Below are 20,301 nucleotides of genomic sequence, written 5' to 3'. Positions count from 1 at the left end.
TGAAAACAACCACTGAATAACTCAAGAGTGGCATAGACTTTACATGTTATTGGAGCTATCAAGAGGCTATTTAGCAAAAGTAACCACCCCCAAAATACCCCCCCTAAAAACCCTTCCTTTCCTAATAAAAATAAGTTAATCACCATACTCAGTATTAACCTACAACTTTATAATCACTGCAAATATCTGATTAGTTGTGTAAGATACAGAAACAAAACAAGAAACAAAAAAAACCCAACCTTGAAAAGTAAAAGAAATTAAGAACCCCACACACCAGTCGGTTCCAATCCGAGCAGCCAGCAGAGGGCGCACATGCCCCAACAAGCGCTGGCTCTGGCCATGCACCGCCCAAACTCATTTAGGACTAAACTTGACCAAAATTTGAATACAAGGAAAGGGGGAAAAAATCATCCTATTAGTGGCATTAATAAAACAAATATGCTCAGTTTAGAATTAGTAAGAAATAGACGCAAGGACACTTTATTAATCAATGCTGACTTTAACAGAGATTTCTTAACTGCTTCGTGGGAAGTTGTTCATTAAGAAGAAATAATTCTCCTTTGTACAGAAGTGAGGTTATATTAAGGTCACTGTAGCTTTTATAGATCTGTATTAAGAATTATCTAGAAAACAAAAATTTGTAGAAGTAAATTAAATATTAAATTTCTAACATGTAAACACACGTTTTGGTGAGTATATTAAATTATGCTTTGCAAGGAGAGTTTTAGAGTAATGTCATGTGTCATATACAAATCTATTAATTAATTTTTGTAACCCGAGAGTAATCAAATATGTACCATTTTATGGTTAAATTGAGATACATAAGTTACTTATTTTTCCACTGTTTTGTGCTTGACTGATTACTTGTAAGTTGCCTATTCTGAGTCTCTGTATTATAATATTAGCTTTGGGGTTACAGCAGATAATACCAGTTTTTTACCCCGCAGTGATGTGTGTACGTGCACCTGTGGAAAGGGTACTGCTTATTCTTTTAAAAGAAGTTTTCCTATAGATGCAAAAGCCACAAAGTCCTCCTAGCACGTTCTGAGCCTGTGATTTCAGAGACAACATCATCAATTGAAAAGAAAAAAAAAAAAAAACGAGTTACTCCATGGAAGCACCAAATTAAAACCAACATCAGATACTATATTTTTTCACTTTTACAGATAAAAGTTAAATAATCCAAAGGATGGCCAGTCTCTAATTTCAGCTACATTAGAATAAACAGAAGGTTATCAGCACTTAAGTTTCAAGTTGGAAAGCTTAGTAGGATCATTAAATGCTACCTGTCCATCCCCCTAAATGATTATTCCAACCTCACCTCCCTCACCCAACAAAAACGATGAAGCCGTGTAACATCTTCATCAGGTGATTTTTTTTTTAAGCATTCTAGGTAGATTTGAGAGTTGAACTTAATTTACAGTATCTACAAATCAGGTGGTTCAGGTTATATGTAGGTCATGATAAATAATACTTGTCTTTTGGCCAGTGTGGCTAAAACCGCTTTTGCATAAGTTAAAATGATGACGTTTTATTATTCCTAAGCACTCAATGCTGAAATGTCTACACAATCTGTTAAGTCCAGGCAAATTTAAATGATCCTGACATGCAGCCTGCTAAGGCCAGTGGCGGGGGTAATACCTCCTTACGTGGGTAAAATTTCGTGGCATATAGGTCACTCTCTTAAGGGGAATCAACTGTGTGTCTCTTCTCTGCATTTCCACCACAATCCTTCATCCTGCAGCCCGGAGCTGAGAGTGAAATGCAAGAAAGGAGCCGAACGCTCAAAGCAAAAATCTGCTTCCAGGGCAATCCATTATATCTGACAAGTTCAATGTTCCATGGTACGGCCATATGGTATCAGAGCAGGCCCGACGCTGGAAGAGGCGAACTAAGCAAATGCACCGCAATTAAGGAGTTTGGCTCCAGACTTTACTTTGAATCACTTTATTTTTTTTATTAAATTTTAAGTGCTCCCCCCCAGTCAATTTTTCATTGAATTCCTTTTATTAGATAATTTTTTATGAGATAATTTCAAAGGAGTCCCATGACGTCTTGCTCATCTCAGGACTGTCGGCACTGAACTGTGAAAGGGGAGGGCACACAGGACCATTTTGATCAAGGGAAGTTTCAAAGAGGAGGACCTGTAGCCTCATTTCAAAAAGTTCCAAGCAAATAAAATGTAGAGCCTCACTGTTCAACAAGATTAGAATACATGTAAATGAAACTGGTGGTTAGACTGGGATGTTTAAATGAAACTGACAGAATATTAAATGAAACTGGTTTCCACTTTCAAGTCCCCCAAATCTGAAAAGCTGTACAGTCATCACTGGCACGTTTCTGTTTCTTCTGTAGTTTACTTAAAATTTATCAAATGAATGAATTTGCTGAATTTAATTCCTCCTAGCAGTTTACTGGAAAGAAACCTGCATGCTTCTGCTAATAGCATGTTCCATAGTCTTCTAAGCCTTCTAAGGCATTGATTAAAACCAGGTTGTCTCTAATAATAAGTATTTGTTGCTGGAAACAATGTAATGTAAATAAAATTTATATTATAATCAAGGTATGCATTTATTATATTAAGGGAGAGGAAGATGAAATGAATGAAAGGACCTAAATCGCATCATTATACAATAGTATTCTACTATACCATGCATTTAAGAAAACAAATCCTTTCTGAAGGATTCTCAGGAAGAGAACTGAACCTGTAATAAAAACTGCACAAGCTTTCTACAGAAGTGTCCAAACTCATCTGGTCCAGCGTCAAATAGCAATTTTATCAACAGCCTCACTTCCTGGGGAAGGATGCCTTCTTGAGCAAATTTATATATAATATGATGTGTTTGTGTGTGTGTGTGTGTGTGTGTCTGTGTGTTGTGTATAAACTGTAATGGGCAGGTTTTTCTAAACAATAATGACTATCGTTAGAGAATTCACACTGGTTTGCAAACACGAAATTCATAATGATCAAGAGAAGCACGCATGCATCTTTCCGAACGAGAAGACGCCGAGACTCATTTCCCTAAACTATTTTCACTCTCCATCTCTCCAGAGGGTCACTGTTTCCCTCAAACGTACCCGCTTCTGCCTTAATTAAGAATAACATTATTTCAAAGAGCATATCCAGATACTAGACAGAAATGGGTCACTTTGCTTCATGTTTAAAATTATGTACACATTTTCTGGTGATCCTAAAGTTACCGATTTGTTAATGCACTCTTATATTTACATCACTCTTATTTTTTTACTATGAGATAATTTATTGAATTATGAAGATAGTTATGAGTTATGACAGGTAATTTGTATCAAAAATCAATTGTTGGGGGGTGGGATAGGTGTAGCTCAGTGGCAGAGCATGTGCTTGGCATGCACGAGGTCCTGGGTTCAATCCCCAGTGCCTCCATTAAGGGGAGATAAATAAAGATTTTTAAAAAATCGATTGTTATCCTTCTTTGTATTTTATCAAGTGCTTTCACCTGCATGCTCTTGTAAGCTTCATCATAATCCTGTTAGATAGGTATCGTAACTATCATCATCAATGCTTTCATTCTATATGTGAAAAGAGAGGGAGACTCAGAGAGGTTAAGTTATCTGTCTCAGGACACACAGCTATGAAATGTTGGAGTCACATCTTTTGCCCACGCCGACCTCTAACGTCAGCATTGACTACCATGCCATACCATGTATTACATGAGGAAGTATGAGCACTCAAAGGATACACGTAAGTATTACTTAGGAATGCAAGTATATTTATTGTACATTTTTACCTCTTATTCAAGAAAAGTAGCCACATTTTTTTGCAATTGCGATAGTGCCCCATTTGAAAAAGGCACCAGAATCCTATGCTTGGGTTTTCTGGGAGGAATGAACACATACATAGCACACAATTACACTTACACATGAGTGCACGCACACGCACACACAAATGTAGACACACACACCTCCACACCAACAGAGCGCACTGCGCCGTCGTGTACTGCTGATCCTATTTCTGTGCGTCCAGATCCACATTTTTATTACTAATTAAAATGTCCAGATGGTAAAATAACACCTGATCCAAGGGGCTTTTAAGTACAGTCATTGTCAACACTCAACTCCTACATTGTTAGCAAACGGGAAAAACTGGCCTGCACTGAGTTTTGTATGTGCTGCTTCCAACCCATCAGTGTAATGCAGCTGAAACTTTAATAATTTGAACACCAAGACGTCCACGTTAAACTCTTTACCAAGAAAAAAGAGAAAGATCACCATTAAGAGAAAGGGTACGGACTCCAGCAGAACCGAGCATCATGTGACAGCGGTACAACTGGGTTTTCTGGAGGAACATGTATCGAGGAGGAAAAAGCATGATGCCCTTTCCCTCCCTCGTTTTTTATAGGTTCACTAAATCATAAACAATGATTTTCTGGATATACCTGTGTCTTTTAATTTGGAGGGAATTTTTATACCGCATCTAGGTGCAGCTCTTAAGCCTAAGGCAAAACAGTCATTATCTTACAAGCTTTTTAAAAATACGGATACTGGCCTGACCCAGGCGATTCAGGTTAGGCCTTGGCTCATGAATAATATTCTCCGGGAAATCACAAATGCTTTTAAAATGTTTAAAGCTGTTACTTCCTAATCCTAAATGGGTTCTTTTTTTTTTCTTTCTTTCTTTCTTTCTCTCAAGCAAACATTTTTGCAAACATCTAGGCTGCTTTGATACGCAAATGTTCTCTCAAACATTTCCACCAGCCAGCCACTGAAATCTCTCCACAGACCCCGACCAATGGGAAAGTTTGCAAGAGAACTATGAGAAACAACGGGATGAGAACACGGCCAGGAGCCCTGGATTCACTGGCCATAAACAAATGTTGATTCTGTTGCAATACCTGCAAGAAAATCTATGATGTGTTAGCGAAACAACTACTTTAAAATTCTCAGTCACGGGGCAGTAATTCTCCTTGATTGAAGCCAGAGCTTCTGGAGAGGGTAAAACTGATCGCCCTCGGGTATCCTATTTCAGAGTTCAGTAACTCCAGGAAACGTGTCTTGCTGCTGGACAGTGAACATCTCATCACTTAAAAAAAAAATACCCAAAGGAATTAACATCTGCAAAACAGGAAACAGAAAAAGCAATCAAAAGTGCTACACTAGGGTCCCAGATCTTAACAGGTACAACATTAATGGGGCACTTTCAAAAATGTTCTCCCAAGGGAATGAAGCAAAGAAGATGACGGCCCCTAGAGCCATCTTTAGGATATAAATAACTCGGGAAATAATTCATGCAAATGAAGGACTTTTAGAAACAAAAACAAGAGGCCAGTACTCAAAATTATTATTTTTGACAATTATTATGAGTGAAGGCAATCTCCAATACTCCCCTTTCTCTTTCACACTCTACTCCATAAACAGCCCCCCAAACCTGCTTTGAGGAGCAATGGGATTCCTTGATAACAGCTCAACAAATAATTTCAAAGCATCTCCAGTTTGCTCAGTCCCAGAAGCCACCAGAGGCTAGCCACGCTGGAAATAAAACCGAATTTCAAGATTCCGGTTGCTAACACCATGCTAGGCATTACTGAGGAAAGGAGGGGTTGTAAATTTGGTGGGAGGAGAACACTCACACTGAATTTATCAAAGCCAGTGGAATGCTGAACTTGTACAATTAAAATGCTCCACTTCTCCCCCACTAACCTGCTGATCGACACTGGTTCCTTCACTTCTGCCGTCACTTCCTCATTTACACATATTAGAGGTGGTCAAAGATTTCATCAGATGTGGTTCTGACAATAGCAGCAAAGTGCCTAAAGCCACAGATTCTAACTGAGCCCAAAATACAGATATGGGGGGAAAAAAGGACCAATCACAGCAGGAAGCACTTTAAGAGAAAAAGCGTGGGGGGGAGGGGGGAGGAAACATCTTGAGCAGTTACTCTGCACTTAGTTGGACTGTATGAAAAGGAAATAAAAAAGCTCTATAAAATGTCAAAATTAACCTATCGTTTCAGATTGCTTACAGGTGAAATTCTACCATCTGGATGGGCAGTTTGCCCGCATAAAAAATAAGTAAACTAAAGGGAAAAAAAATCTTCTTCTGCCTTCTATTTTAACACAATAGATTTTAAAGGAAAGAGGACAGACCCACACACCATAATCTCTAGACACTGACACACACACACACACATTTACACAACATGCGTGATTACACACACACATGGTCACTCACAAACTGTGACAAGACAGAAGCTGGAAAAAGCCAGAGACTGAATTAAAATTCTGTTTCTTGGAACTCTAAAAGATTAATAAGGAATAAAAACCTAGTCAGTCTTAATTGCATAATAGGGGAAAAAACGATGTACTTTTAAGTTTCTCATTTAATAACTGATGATACTTTCAATTTCACTGAGATACTCTAGAAAAACAGAACCTAGCAACTCAAACTTTCTATCTTCCCCGAACAAGGCATATTTATATTCTTTATTTATGCTGGGCTAGCAACTTTGGGAATTGCAACTTAACTTTAAATAAACAGGAAATTGCATCTTGGGGACTGCCTGAAGTTGTTTTATATCATTTGAGAGTGAAAATGCTTATAAATTTGACAATTTATGAAGAAATATGCTTTCATTCTCCCTTTCTCTTAATCCTCATACACATCTTTGAAAAAAAAAAACTGCCTCAGCAGAGAGATCTGACTTAGTAATAATTATTTTTTAACCTGAAGATCAAATCTGAAATCAAGTTGCAATTCAGTTTAGGTTTTTTACTTTCTAGTGTTGAGACTGAGAAAGAACTTCAGTTTAACTTTAGGCTAGTCTGACAAAACATGGTACCAGGTTGGCACCAAATGGTTGTTTGCCAATCTCCAGTCACACATTTTGAAAGCAGCACACAGAAGGTTTATAAATTAATAGCTCTCTGTACTGAACGCTTGTCGATATGTCTGTTCTGCGGTTTCTGGGTATCCATTTTGATTGTATAGGGTCTCTTAAAATCACGTTTGAAGCCCAACACTAAACCAGAAGTGTTGAGTGAGAGAATTATGGGCACATTCCCAAACTCTTACACCACTAAGCCACAAAGGGAATAGATTAAAAAAAAAAAAAGCAAAGGGAAAAAAATCATCCAAAAAAAAAAAAAAGAAAAAAAGAAAAAACCCACCCTGAATAGAGAAATAAAATACTTGCTTTTCTTTCGACCTTATGGGTAGCACACAGAGGGAGGCACCGGAAGATCGAAGCATAAATGCGTGGCGAGGTGTCTCCAAAAACCATGAGGATGAATAAACTGTCGTGGCATAAATTTGCCAGCTAGAGGACAGAATACAACACGCTGGGGCTTGGCTGTCCTAACATGTTTTACTATGTAAATTTAAATAGTCTTGGAAGGGAAAAGGAAAGAGGGGGAGAGGTGGAGAGTTTTGTTTTTAATATTAAAAAAAAAAAAAGTTTGCCAGAAATTCTCATACTTGGTTCACAAATAAAAGTACTTTCACGGCTGTTATTAAAAAAAAAAAAAGAATCTAGTTCTTAGGCTAAAACTCATCACATGTTTCCTACGATGGAAATTCAGGGGGGTGGTTTAAAGAGTTAAAGACTCCCTACCATTAATTTGCATCTGGTGCTTTTAGTGTGTGTGTGTGTTTTTTTCTTCCCTGAAAAGTTGGCAGAGCTGCCGATTTTCCATAATGCAAGCATTTGGGAATTGTGAGCGGAATGAAACCGATCCAATCTCCTGACTGCGACATGAATTTTCATTAATTACAACCTTGTCAGCAAAAGCATTATCAAAGCTGAATATGAAAATGCTAATGAGTCCTCATTTGCATATTTTTCTTTGTTGGAATGTCATTAATTATTACATTTTATGATGATGAATGCAGCTGTCGAAGCTCTCCGATGCATAATTAGCCATCAGAATGCCAGGAGCCGATCAGCATTTTTGGGTGAAAAAAAACAAATTTCACTTCCACTCTCCCCCCATCCCAGCACCACCCAACACACAGACCCACACAGACTCATGCACACACACGCACACACACAGCCCTGATGACGACAGTCCTGAGGCCGGACTTTGGGGAAGTTGAAAAGGGCTCCTTGAGAGGGAATTCATTTTTGCTTTAAAATTATTTTGTTTTTAGCCGATAATGGTCTTATACAATAGAAGCAGCTCTTAATAAAAAAAATCGTTATTCCAGCTTAATTAATGCCACGCTTAATTATAACACCATGATGTCAGCGGTTTTAATTAAGTATTGGCTCCGTTACAAAAAAAAAAAGAGGAAAAAAAAAAAAAAAAACTCCTCGCTGCAGTAAGAGTCACAATACACAGATTCGTGCAAATCATTTCTGCGATTTTTCTGGGCTTCCGTGGTTCATGAACTATCCAGATATTAACAGGCAAGATGAAAACTCCAGGCACACACGCGTGCGCAGTGGGGCGCGCGCACGCGCACACACACACACACACACACACACACACACACACACACACACACACGCAAAGGGGGAAACCCGGCCTTTGCTGCCACGTTACTTGGACAGACTTTAGAGCTTACCTACTTGACCACTTTTTTGAGCTAAAGTGTAAGTGAAGATGACAAAACATAGCTCATCCTCTCCCAGCCGCTGGGAACGGTGTTTATAAGTAAAAAAAGAAAAACAACACAGAGCAGATGGGACCATTACACATGACCAAACCAATCAATCACAGATGAAGGGCCCAGGTGCAGCGCAGCCGTGCAACAACGCACCATTTCACAGTCTGTCAGACACACACACACGGTCGTCCATGAGTGACCCTCCTCGGCTCCCCCCGGACCTCATCTGGAGCGCTGCGCCCCTCTCGCCTGCCTACGCTCCAACTGACGTCTTCATAATCGCCCTGTCTTTCTATCTGCCGGGGCTCCTGCGAACAGAGGAGGATGGAAGGGGTGGCGACTGGGGGTGGGGGAGGAGGGGGGAGGCAAAACGGGGAGGGGAGATGAGGACAGGGGCTCCCATCATTGTCACTTACGAGGAGTCCAGCCTTCTTCCTTCTGCCATCCCCACGGCCCCTCCCTCCCCAACCACCATCACAATCACTTCTCAAACCATCATGAAGCTCATTAATTTTTAAGGGTGACTGCTTGGTTGCCGCACCCCAACTGTCTGCCATTAGGCATCGAAATTTTGTTTGGGAGTTCTTGCCTGTGCAGGAGAAAGATGTCTGTGGCTGGACAAAGTCACAATTCGATTGAAATGTCAGAAATTAATTAATTGGAAGTGCTGAGCAGTACTTTCCAAGGCCCCCCAAAATAGGTTCAGATGAAACTCTTGTTACTCAAAAGCCTCTGAGGAGCCAACCCTGTCCTAACATTTTGTGTCTTAAATAATCTCCGTGGCCTTTGGCGTCCTATGTCACAGACTCATCCAGAAATCACTGAACCCAAATGAAATTGTACATTTGCAAGGGTCACACTCTACTTTGGCAACACAACAGAAATACCAGAGCAGACACAAGTTAAGGACAGGCTCCCTGTTTTAAACTCAGAATTCTTAATTCCCAGCCTAACTCTGTGTGGCTTTCAGCTTTCCATTCCTTAAAAAACAAACAAACAACACAAGGGGAAGAAAGTAACCAACAGAAAGCACTGAAACCCACCTACCAACTTTGAAAAAAATCTCATTAAATCACATCAGAAAAAGAAAGACCGGTTTTATTAATTCAGTATACTTTTAATCATGAACTCCTTCTTAAGCTTAAAAAATTTATAACTTGAGTTTTTGAGATCTGTTGATAGAGAACAAATAATATAAGGAATCAGCTCTATTGATTCAAAGAATTGAAAACGGACACTTTTCCCAGCTTTAGGAGACGATTGCTCATCCAGTGACTGGGTGCTCTGAACAATTTATAATTTTTTTGCCCACTTGGAGATGAGACGGAGTTTAGGAAAGCACTCAAACCCTACAGAGAACAACTATATGACTGCAAAATGGCTTAAGGGGTTTATGTCCCAAAATGTTCATGACATTCTAGGCTTTACTGGGAAATTAACACCGAGAACAAGAAAAAGTTCAACAAAATAGAACACGCAGTCCAGCCACGCTAAGGATTAAGTCAAATGTCATTTATGTGCAGTTTCATGGAATGGTACAAAAATAAAGAGTATATAGGCTAAGTTGGGTGAGAAAATGTCCCACCTAAAATCTGCATGCCATTCCATTTACAGGCAAAGGCAATTTTACAGAACACTAGGCAGATTGGATTCGTTGAAATGAAAGCTTTGTCTCTTAGCATGGGCCCAACCATCAATTTAAACATGTTCTCAAAACCGTTTGATGACGCACTTGTTTTTGGTTTTATTTTTTTCTTCTGAGGATTCAGTATGCTTCTCATCTTCTTTACCATCTAATTTGTCCTTCGGAAACTTTTAAATATTGAAGTAATCATGAATCTTTCTGTTCCCCAAAGCGCCCTGTAATTTTAATGCTTAGTCCTTGTTAACAAGGCACCTCATCCCTGAACTCCAAAAGAAAGACAGAGAACATATTTATTAAAATCTTCCATCGCTCTGTAGAAAGGATCACCTTGTGTTTGAATGTGTATTTTTTTTCCTCAAGGAACAACAGACTCTACGCATTTGCATTAATAAATTTCTATTTTCAAGCTCAATAGAAATTGCAGTACAAAAAGCAGATGTGTATGTTGGATTCTTTCAAATTAAATTTCCAAAAGGAGAGCCTATTCTCGCTCAAGATCAAAGGAACTAAAACATGATCTCCTCCCCCTTCCAATATAATTACAGAGATTTCATTTCTTTTGTTACATTGAGCACAACAGGTAAATCTCAGACCTGGAGGATAATGATCAGGTGCTGCGTGCGGCTCAGCTTTGCTGGATTGCTGAATCTCTCTGCTCGGTGCCCCTGCTGTTTAAACTACCACTCTACAGGGAGATGCGAAATGCCTAATGCGCTCCCCTCTACTTTATTCTTGGAGGTCTGTTTCCTTTCCGACAGAGTTCTCAGGTGGACACAGCCCATGTGACCCAAGGAGGGCATGTCCATCCTACAAGGCACATCAAGAAAAAAATAACCACGTTCGTAGGCGTCTTTTATTGGTAGGCTAGCTGCAAACCCTTTTGGAGGTAGATGGGGTATAAATAATAAATAATGAGGAGTGACACTGTTAGAAATGTCATATCCTGGCAGCCCTGTGAAAGGACACGGCCCTGGAGAGAGAGAAGAAAAGAGAGGCAGCCCACAAAGTCATCCAAAACTGAGGTTCGAAAGAAAATCGCCCCCACTCTGGAATGATAAGCAGGATCTATTTTTTTTTTTTTTTGGAATATAGGTAAAGAGAGAATAAAATTTAATGTCGAACCCTGCAAAAACAGACAACTTTGGGAAAGAACAGCCTCTAGGCTGAAACATCCTTGAGAACAACTACGTTCTACATATGTATTTCCATCTCCCTTTTAAAATTCCTGGTACCTCATTTCATCCTTTGCTGCCCATAGGCATCTGTTCCCCTCTAATTATTTGCCATTTAGAAAAACTCTGCTTAAATTCCGTGTGCATCTGTCCCTTCCTTAGTGTACATTTGTGATGTTTAAATATGGTGCTTGATATTAGAGCAGCCTTGCATGTAAGCACAAAAACTTTCCCATCCCAGAAAAATGTTTCAATATCCTCTCCCCCAAAACATATACACAAAGTAAATTCAGAATCACCAGGGTTTTATAAAATAAGTACATATTCCTATATACATCGTGTGTGCGCGCACGCGCGCGTACACACACACACACACGCACTCTTCAAAGACTTGGCTGTTGGTAAACAAAGATTCTAGTGTTAGCTTCCAACCAATGCCTTCACAATACAAATGCCAGTAAGAATATTCTTTACAAAATATAGTCTTTTACTTATAAGTAGCTAGGGTCTCCTAGCTCCTGAACTATTTTTGGCTAGTCTAGGAAATGGAATATGATTACTTTGCATGGAAATATTCATATTTTAAGGATATCCTCTCTTGAAAATATAAGAAAAAAGACTTGGAAAATTAGACATAGTTTGGTAGCATCAAAAATCTCAGATCAATTCCTTCCTATATCTCTTGCACACATGCGTCTTTCTCTTCGCCCATTCCTTCATCCTTCATCCTTCTACCTACTCCTCCCTCCTTACCCCCTCCCTTAAAGGAAGGGTATTGTATGAGGGAAAAGCATTAGATCTGGAACATGAAAACTTGACTTCTAAATTTAGTTCCGTCAAAAGCCAGGTGGACCTGGTTCCTTATCTGAATTGGAACCAACGATCGCCAGGCTGAGGAAGAATTACTATTAATAATAATAGTAGAAGTAGTAGTAATAATAATGATAGTTTGCTCTGTGCCAAACATTTTGCAGTACAGTGGGGTGATTTTAACAGCATGGATTTGGAAGGCAAAGTGCCTGAGTTTGAATCCTAGATCCACCTCTAATGAGCTGATGACCCTGGCAAGTTACTGAATATCTCAGTGCCTCCATTTTCTCATCAGAAAAACAGAGGATTCGTATAACATTGATGTCATGTGGTTGTTGTGAGGAACAAATAAGACATGAGAGGCACTCAGTATATGTATTCGTACTTTATCATGTCTCCACCACACAGTAAGTTTCATGCAAAAAGGGAATATCTTCGTTCACCACTATATTCACATATAACATAGTGCCTGGCACATGGTGTGGAGTAGGTAAATAAACCACTCTTCAGTGAATGAATGAATGGGTGGAAGAACAAGGAAACATGCCTCATTCTTGTAGAACCCATGATTCTGAAACTGAACTGTTAAATACATACTAGGTGAAATTTATATGGTGCTTTGTATGACCTCTGTTTTCAGGAAACTGATAAATTCATGGTAAGAATGAGGCTACCTACAAACAACTATCATTATAAACCATAAGGAAAAAAAAATCACATTAGAAGTATAAAAGATGAATACTTGGCCAGGTCAGAGGAAAGATAACTCAGTTCTGTGGGAATGGGGAGTCGAGTCGTCTGACCTCATGATTCCTCCAGGAAAACTCTTGGGAAAGAAAGGTCAACCAAACCATGGCCACTATGTAGTTAAAGCCAAGAGATGATGTTCACTTCTCATCTTCCTTGGTGACCAGAAAGAAAGACACTCTTATCCCTTCCATTTTAAAAACATGCCTGACGTGGCTTCCATGACAACACATTTCCCTTTTTCTCCTACTCCTAGGGGTTCTATTTCATTCTCACCCGAAAGACTTTGAATGTTGACAGTCCTTCGATGCAGAGGCCCTAGGTTTTTCCTTGTTACTTGTGACTCCAGACACAATATTATATCTTCAACTTGCATCTATATGTTGAAGACCCCTTCGGTTGAAGACTTTTGTTCGGACATCTCTAAGCTTTACACCCATAACTCCAACTGCCTCCTTGATATCTTCACTTGAATGGCTTAAAAGTACCTCAGACTGAATGCCGAACTCCTGATCTTCTTTTTGCACACCTAGACATTTATTAATGTTCCCTGGAGTTTTACAGAAATTGAAAAAGAAATGAAATTACATTTATTAAGAATCTCCTATTTCTAGCTCCTGTGCTGGGTGCATATATCTCATTTAATCTTCATTACAATGCTCTGAGGTAGATCTTACCGTCTTCATTTTTAAGATGAGCGTCATAAGGCTCAGAGAAATTGCCTCCATTTCATCACAGACCATGGATTTCAAGCTACAAGGCTTGAAATTAAGAGGATGAATAATGTTTGGTGTCAAGAAACAATCTTGTTCCCTTAGCTTGAGCCTTATAACCTAGAAGCTGTTGTTACACGGGGAGCCTCCTGATTCATCCTGGAGAGAGATTTTGGCAAATCAATGAGAGGTCGACCCACGGGAAGAAAGGAAATTATAGAGCAACATCTTAAGCAGAGAAAAATCGACAATAATAAAGTAGAAAATGTATAGAAAAGAAATATTCATGGGGGAAAAAAGTTACAAGCTAATTTTAAAAGAACTGTAAAAACTAGGGGTATTAAATAAATTGTAATCAATGGAAAGTTACAAAGATGGATATTTTAAAAATCTGTAAATTTTATTCATAGTCAAAAATAAGAAAACAAGAACCACAAAAGGCCCACAGAAAGCATGTAATGAAATGAATCCTGGGCAGGGTTGTCCAAAATGAAACAGCCTCACATGGCAGCGGAAGCTCTCTGACCCAAGCCCTGGACCACACACATCTCCTGGAGTCCTCCATCTCTTCCTTTGAAAGTCCCTGCAGAAGCTGCAAGTCCTGTGACATTCTTGCACAACATGAACGACTATTCTTCATACCCTGGCTTAGGACAAAACATGGACCCTTTCTTGGTAACAGGTGACATCCTATACCCTCTTATTGCTCCCACTCACAAGGAGACTTCCATCTCTTCCTTGACAATTCCTGAAAATGTCATTTATCTGACTGGCTCATCAGTAAGTCTTCCTCAATCCAGGTGACTGATCCCCACACCCCCCAAACCTGCATATTCCACTGTTTCTTGACACACTCTAGTGTAGACTGTTAAAGCTTGGATGGCTCAGACGTTTACAGGCAGGTAACTGCTACCTGTCTCCTTGGAGGTGAAGATTTCTGTGACTGGGGAATTCCTCTCTCTACACATGGCTGGCTAGAGAGGTTCCCAGACAGAGGAAATTAGACGTGTTGACCTTAAATGTTACAAGCTCTATTATTCACATAATATTAATATTAGACCATTCGTCTCCCTGTCTCCACAGGTTTAGATCTCTCCAGCTGTCAAGGAAAAATATTTTTCTGGCAGGGTAAAGTGGGGCACACACCCATCTCTAGCAATCGCGGACAGGTCCCGTTGCATTTTCTGGCTCACTGGAGAGGGTTTCTCGCTCCCGGTACTCGCCATGTCAAACTGCCTATGATCTGTTGCAGGAAAGGATCGTGGGTCTCAAGGTGATTGGGGGGGGGGTGGCCAGTTCACCTTGTGGCTTTCACCCAGCGGCCACAACCCTGGCAAAGGGTCTAACTCCCAAGCTTTCCACTGGGAAACTGGGAGAGGCAGACTCAGAGCAAAAACAGCTATGTTCGGGTTTCCAAATCAAAAATGCCACTTGCGAGCCATGCCAACCTCCAAGACAGACGTCCTACCGGAAATACACGAGTGGTCCAGTATCACACAGCGACTAAGCAGGAAGCTCTACCCCCAAACTCCAAGCTCTTCCCTCGCCTATGTGTATAAGGATAAAAGAGGTTAACAGCTCATAAAGGAAAAGAGTGGTGAGAAAACAGAGAGTTCCTTGATTCTGGCATGGTGGATGTTGAGGGAGGTGGATTTCAAAAGTTAAGAAGAATAGGCTAGGGAAAAACAGGAAATTTGACACAGTGCTCCCTCAGATGTCAAGCACCTTTGAGACTAGGTGGTTTCAGGAAAGCTGCACGCTGTGTAGGTGCTGATTCGTGGACCTGAAGTGTGTCCCAATTTGAATACGACCCCAGGAGACTAAAGTATGTGGTCTATGAACCACACTTTGACAGTCGCTGCCAGAGAATGGAAGGTCCATTGGCACATTTATACGCAGAGGGAACAGGAACTGGGAGAGAAAGGGAAGAAAAAAGATAGAACAGGAAAGATTTCTGGAAAAAGATTCCAGGACAAGCAAGTGAATGTAAGGGGAAAGATGCAGATGCTGCAGGTTGCCAAGAGAATGAAGAAGGATCACCTTTTCTTCTCAGATGTGAGAGAAGAAGCCAGCTGAAGCTGAGTGGCATGTATTCTAAGGTGAACTACCTCAAATCAAACAACTCATTCCTACGTCTGACAGTTCCCGGAAACCCCAGGACTCTTGCTTCACTTTGTTGTCGCATTGCTTCCTCTCCTCCTACCTTTCTTCTCTGAGGACTACAGGACCCACTGAGGGGCTGCCGGGCTCGAAGTGCACAGTGAAGCCAAGAAGCCAGCCAGCCGTGGATGGTAACAGAAGCAAGGTAGACTCTGCCGTCTAGGGAGAACCAAGGTTAGATTCGGGGTTCGGAGGTGGTCCCCCGAGAGCCAGTGTTTCTTTGATTTCAACAAATCCTCATGCGACACAACAGATATTCAACATGGACAGTGGGGCAAATGAAGTCAACAGCTCTTCCAAAGATACAGCAGCGTGACAAGCAAGAGGGCATAAAGATACAGAAAAGCAGGGGGCGGAACGTCTCAGAAAGTCAATCCTGCGGAAATCAATGGGGAAAGTAGATTGAAAAATGCAGATTTTGAGCACTTAAAAATGATCACCATCATTGATAACAGCAAGCAAAGATCTGCATTTATTCATCCTTCATCAGGTCAAATAAGTGGGAGAGGGGAAAGAACCAGAGACCAACTGAAGACCTACCATGTGTCAAACCCTGGGCTTGGCACTTTCAAAGCATCGTGAGGTGGGTCTTTTCTCCATTTCCCTCACACAAAAAAGGGAGACCAGGAGTTTACGGGGTTGAGCCAGGACGCAAACTGTATCTGAGTGAGCACGGAAGCAGGGTCTCTCAAAAAAGGCAACAAACCAACAAACTAAATTGACAATCTGTCAGAGAAATCCACTACGCCCTTCACGCCTCCCCGCTGAGAACACTTGTTACTCTGATTCTGCTTGGACTCCGGTTCTCTAAATCGTTCCTCGGTGCTTTCATACTGTTCTGCTTAAAGACTGTCCAAGATCGGAAACTGCCTGGGTGTTAACAGTGACCTGAATTCCACAGGGGAGCCTCACTCCGGGCCAGCAGAGCAGTGAGCAAATCCCAGTCCTTAGCAGGTGCAGGCGTTCTCATTTGTAAAGCAACAGGTCCTACGCTCATCAGCCTCACTTATCCCTTATTAAAAATTAATGATGATGGCATTTTCCCTTGACTTTGGCCACTCTTATTAATCATTCTTCTTGTAAGGTTCTTTTCCTTATTATTGTGGTTTAATGGGTTGCTGAAATGTTAAGGGGGAAAAAAAAAAGACCCAGCTGTCATTAGCGTGGTCCTTTACCCCTGGCTTTTTGTATCTTACATGTACTGGGGATACTTCCTACACCGTCCAGAGAAGCAGCTGGGGGTGCTGGTTAGAACACGCGCTTCAGGTCTGGCGGGACTGTGTGCCAATCCTAATCATATCACTAACCAAGTAACCTCACGGTCCTTCACTTTCCTCATTTGTCAAGTGAAGAAAATACATCCTTGTCACAACAGCACCGCATTTGACACACAGTCAGAGCAAAACAACGACTGGCTATTGTTACCGCGTCGGGATACTGATGACCATTTGGGGACATTAACAGATAAGCATTGTGGACGTTGTTGGACAAAGGTCATGGTCATTCTTTAGAGTTCAGTGCTGATGGAGCACGGATTTAATTTGTTCTAATGTGGCCAAGGAAGCTGTATATTTGTATCACAGGCACAAACACTGGACCTGAATCTGGACTGCTTTGAAAATGCACGCCTTGGGTGGCACGGTCAAACAACAGACAGCCGTGAGACGAACGTTCTCCAAATCCATCCAACTGTGCGCGCTGCTGAGGTAGCCACAGCTCTACAAGAAGCAGCACACGTCTGCAACTGCACGTATCTGTGCTATGCTAAGGGGAAAAAGACACCACCTCGGTGGTGCCCAAGGCTTTTTTGCGCTTGCCATTGTATTTTAGTTCCAAACAAGCCTCTTTGTTTTATGACCTCTTCCCTCTGCACCTCTCTCTCTGCTTGTGTCCCTTATGTGCCCAGTCATCCATGTGCACGACGCCGACAGAGCCATTTCCTCTTCAGCTGTCACCCTTGAGTAGTTTTCCAGTCCTTTATAGGCTAACATTTAAAGACATAACTCCTACCCACTTACAACTTTTATTCTAAAGAAAAGAAAACAAATCAGGCTAAGATCGCCAGAGTCCAGCTAACTTTTTTCAAATACCTCTCAAGCATCGAATAGTTCCATTCAACGCACTTGCAATTGTAGGGCAAATTCAAGCAAATCTTTCTTCATTCACTCTGTTCAGCGTTCTCCTACACACTAATTTCCAGTATCTTCTTGGCTCTTTGTTAATGTCACCAAAAAAGTGTTCACTGCAGTCAAACTTATACAATAATTAATTTTGAGTGATAAGCAAGTATCTAGTTTCAATCACTGTAGATTTTTTTTTTTTTTGGTTTGCATGCATAGTTAAAAAAAAAAAATCAAGCAATTTTTCTGTTTCCTTGATATTGTCAAATGCTCCAAGGAAGAATCCTGGTGCTGGTAACGTGTTCTAGTCACCTCAAATATCCTCATCTAAGATTGCAGAGAAGCCCTGTACTCTCCAGGAATACCTATCTGATGAACTAGAAATACTAACTGCAGTGAATTTCAGGACTTTCCCTCAAGCACGGTATGGTCTTTGCTCGGCCCAATACCTGTCACTGGGTGAGTGATCAATATATATAAATGATAGGTAACCTCCAACTTTCCCTGTAAATATACTGAGTTATCAATACGTCTGTCTGCAGTCATCAGACTAGACCTAGAAATGATTACAGAGCTATTTTTATTACCTAGCCTTTGATTTGTCTCCATGACATTGGCAAATGCTGAGACTGACCATTTGGTGCTACACATGCTTCTGGCCCCTTATCAAAACCACTAGCTACATGTCTAGCCTTTGTCTCTCCCCACGTGAATAACAGCTCCACGAGGGCAGGGGATATTTTCTGCTTTGTTTCCAGATGTTGCCCAAGTGCCTGGCACATATATGCCAAATGAATGAGACAGATTGAATATGGCTTGGAAGGTCCTTCAGAAACTGGCTCTTGTGGACATGGAGAACCCTTTCCTCATGCCCGCCTTCTTCCAGTGCTCTGAAAGAGATGCCCAGTCTCTCCCTTCTAACCTTCTGCAGATGTCACTCCCTCCGCCTCTAACATGCCTCCATCTTGTTCCCACACCAGCTCCCTCTGTGTCTCCCGACCTTCAGATCTGACCTTAGAAGTCTCCTTCCTTTGAGCTCTGTCCCTCTCCACCAGAAGCTCCCGAAGGACCCTGTATTTTTCTCTAAGCCTTTTTACTTGCTGTGTTTTCCACCAGAAGGAATGTTAACTCCACGTATATGGTATTCTAGGGTGTATCTCCAGCCTCAAGACATGCCAAGTATTTGGCACAAAGCTAGTGCTCGATAAATATCTGATGAATGGAATTAACAAATGACTTAAAGACTGAACACTAATATAGGAAAAGACCATAAGAAGCACGTCTCTTACCCAGAGCAACTGATCCAAATCAGTACGTGGGATGCAAGTCAAATAAGCTTACAATGTAATTGAAAATCCAATCAATCAATATGTGTGTTGACTCTTTCCATAGGTTATAGGTATTTTGAGCCTGTTAACAGTGGGGTGTGCCTTCAAATAAAACTTTACCAATCAAGATGCTGTGATTAGAAAGAAGTTCACGGGTAAAGAAATGATTATTAATATCCTGAGAAATAATTTCACCTGATTAATGACTTAACTGCTTTATTCATCCAAATATAAGAACTTTAAATCTCTCTAAAGGTTATGTTTTCAACTTGCCAAAAATTCTACGTAAAAGTAGGTGCTAATGATTTCAATGGAAAAAGGGAATATGCTGTGTGCAAAAACAAGTATATACCTAAATTACCTAAATTCCGCACATTTTCTTTACCTTTGAGCCACATATTCCAAAACGTAGAGAAGACTTTAACAGGTTTTCTCTCTGCATTTTAATTTTACTAAATGAAATACAGGGAATCCAACAGAAGCACAAGCCTCTCTACTGCAGTGGCCGAAGTGTTGGCCAGGAGCCTCACAGAAACGTGTGTCCGAAAAACCCAAATCAGAGAAAAACAGCGCTCTCGTTCCCCAAGTGATAGAACAGCTAACAAAACACCCTTGTCATCCACCACACCATTTCACAGATTCTGGGGAAAAAACAAACAAAATAACCAAACTACATACTCATAACATCAAATCACAGCAGCTTGGGCGTGTTCCTTTCATTGAACAGACAGCCTTAAAAAATTATCGTGTCTGCTAAGTCATACAAGAACGTGCAGATAATGTTACAAAGCATAACAAAAATCACCAAGTACTTGAGAACATACTTCCACCAATTTTGAGGCTAATTTCATCACGTTCTTAGCTATTTCCCTAATTGTTCTGCAAAAAGCGAAGCTTCCTTCTTCAATGTCATTTAGTCTTAGCTGCATATTACAAAAAATAATAAATGGACATTCTTTTTGAAATATTTACAGGACTGACTTCCCTCTAATTTGGATTGTCTTTCCGCTAAATCAGTAAAAACTC

At 40.6% G+C, this 20,301-nt stretch overlaps 1 protein-coding gene and 1 non-coding gene across 32 annotated transcripts in view; one reads left to right on the top strand and one right to left on the bottom strand.

Moving 5' to 3' along the window:
* The window catches only part of TCF4 (transcription factor 4), a 344,530-nt gene that overhangs the window by 185,096 nt on the left and 139,133 nt on the right, over window positions 1-20,301 (bottom strand). The gene's annotated exons all lie outside the window — the stretch shown is intronic.
* TRNAA-GGC (transfer RNA alanine (anticodon GGC)) lies at window positions 3,330-3,403 on the top strand. The gene has a single exon. It is a non-coding gene; the product is annotated as a tRNA-Ala (tRNA).

The sequence above is a fragment of the Vicugna pacos genome, chromosome 30, assembly GCF_048564905.1.
Source record: "Vicugna pacos chromosome 30, VicPac4, whole genome shotgun sequence".
NCBI classification, from domain to species: domain Eukaryota; kingdom Metazoa; phylum Chordata; class Mammalia; order Artiodactyla; family Camelidae; genus Vicugna; species Vicugna pacos.
This window is presented reverse-complemented; position numbering and strand designations above follow the sequence as displayed.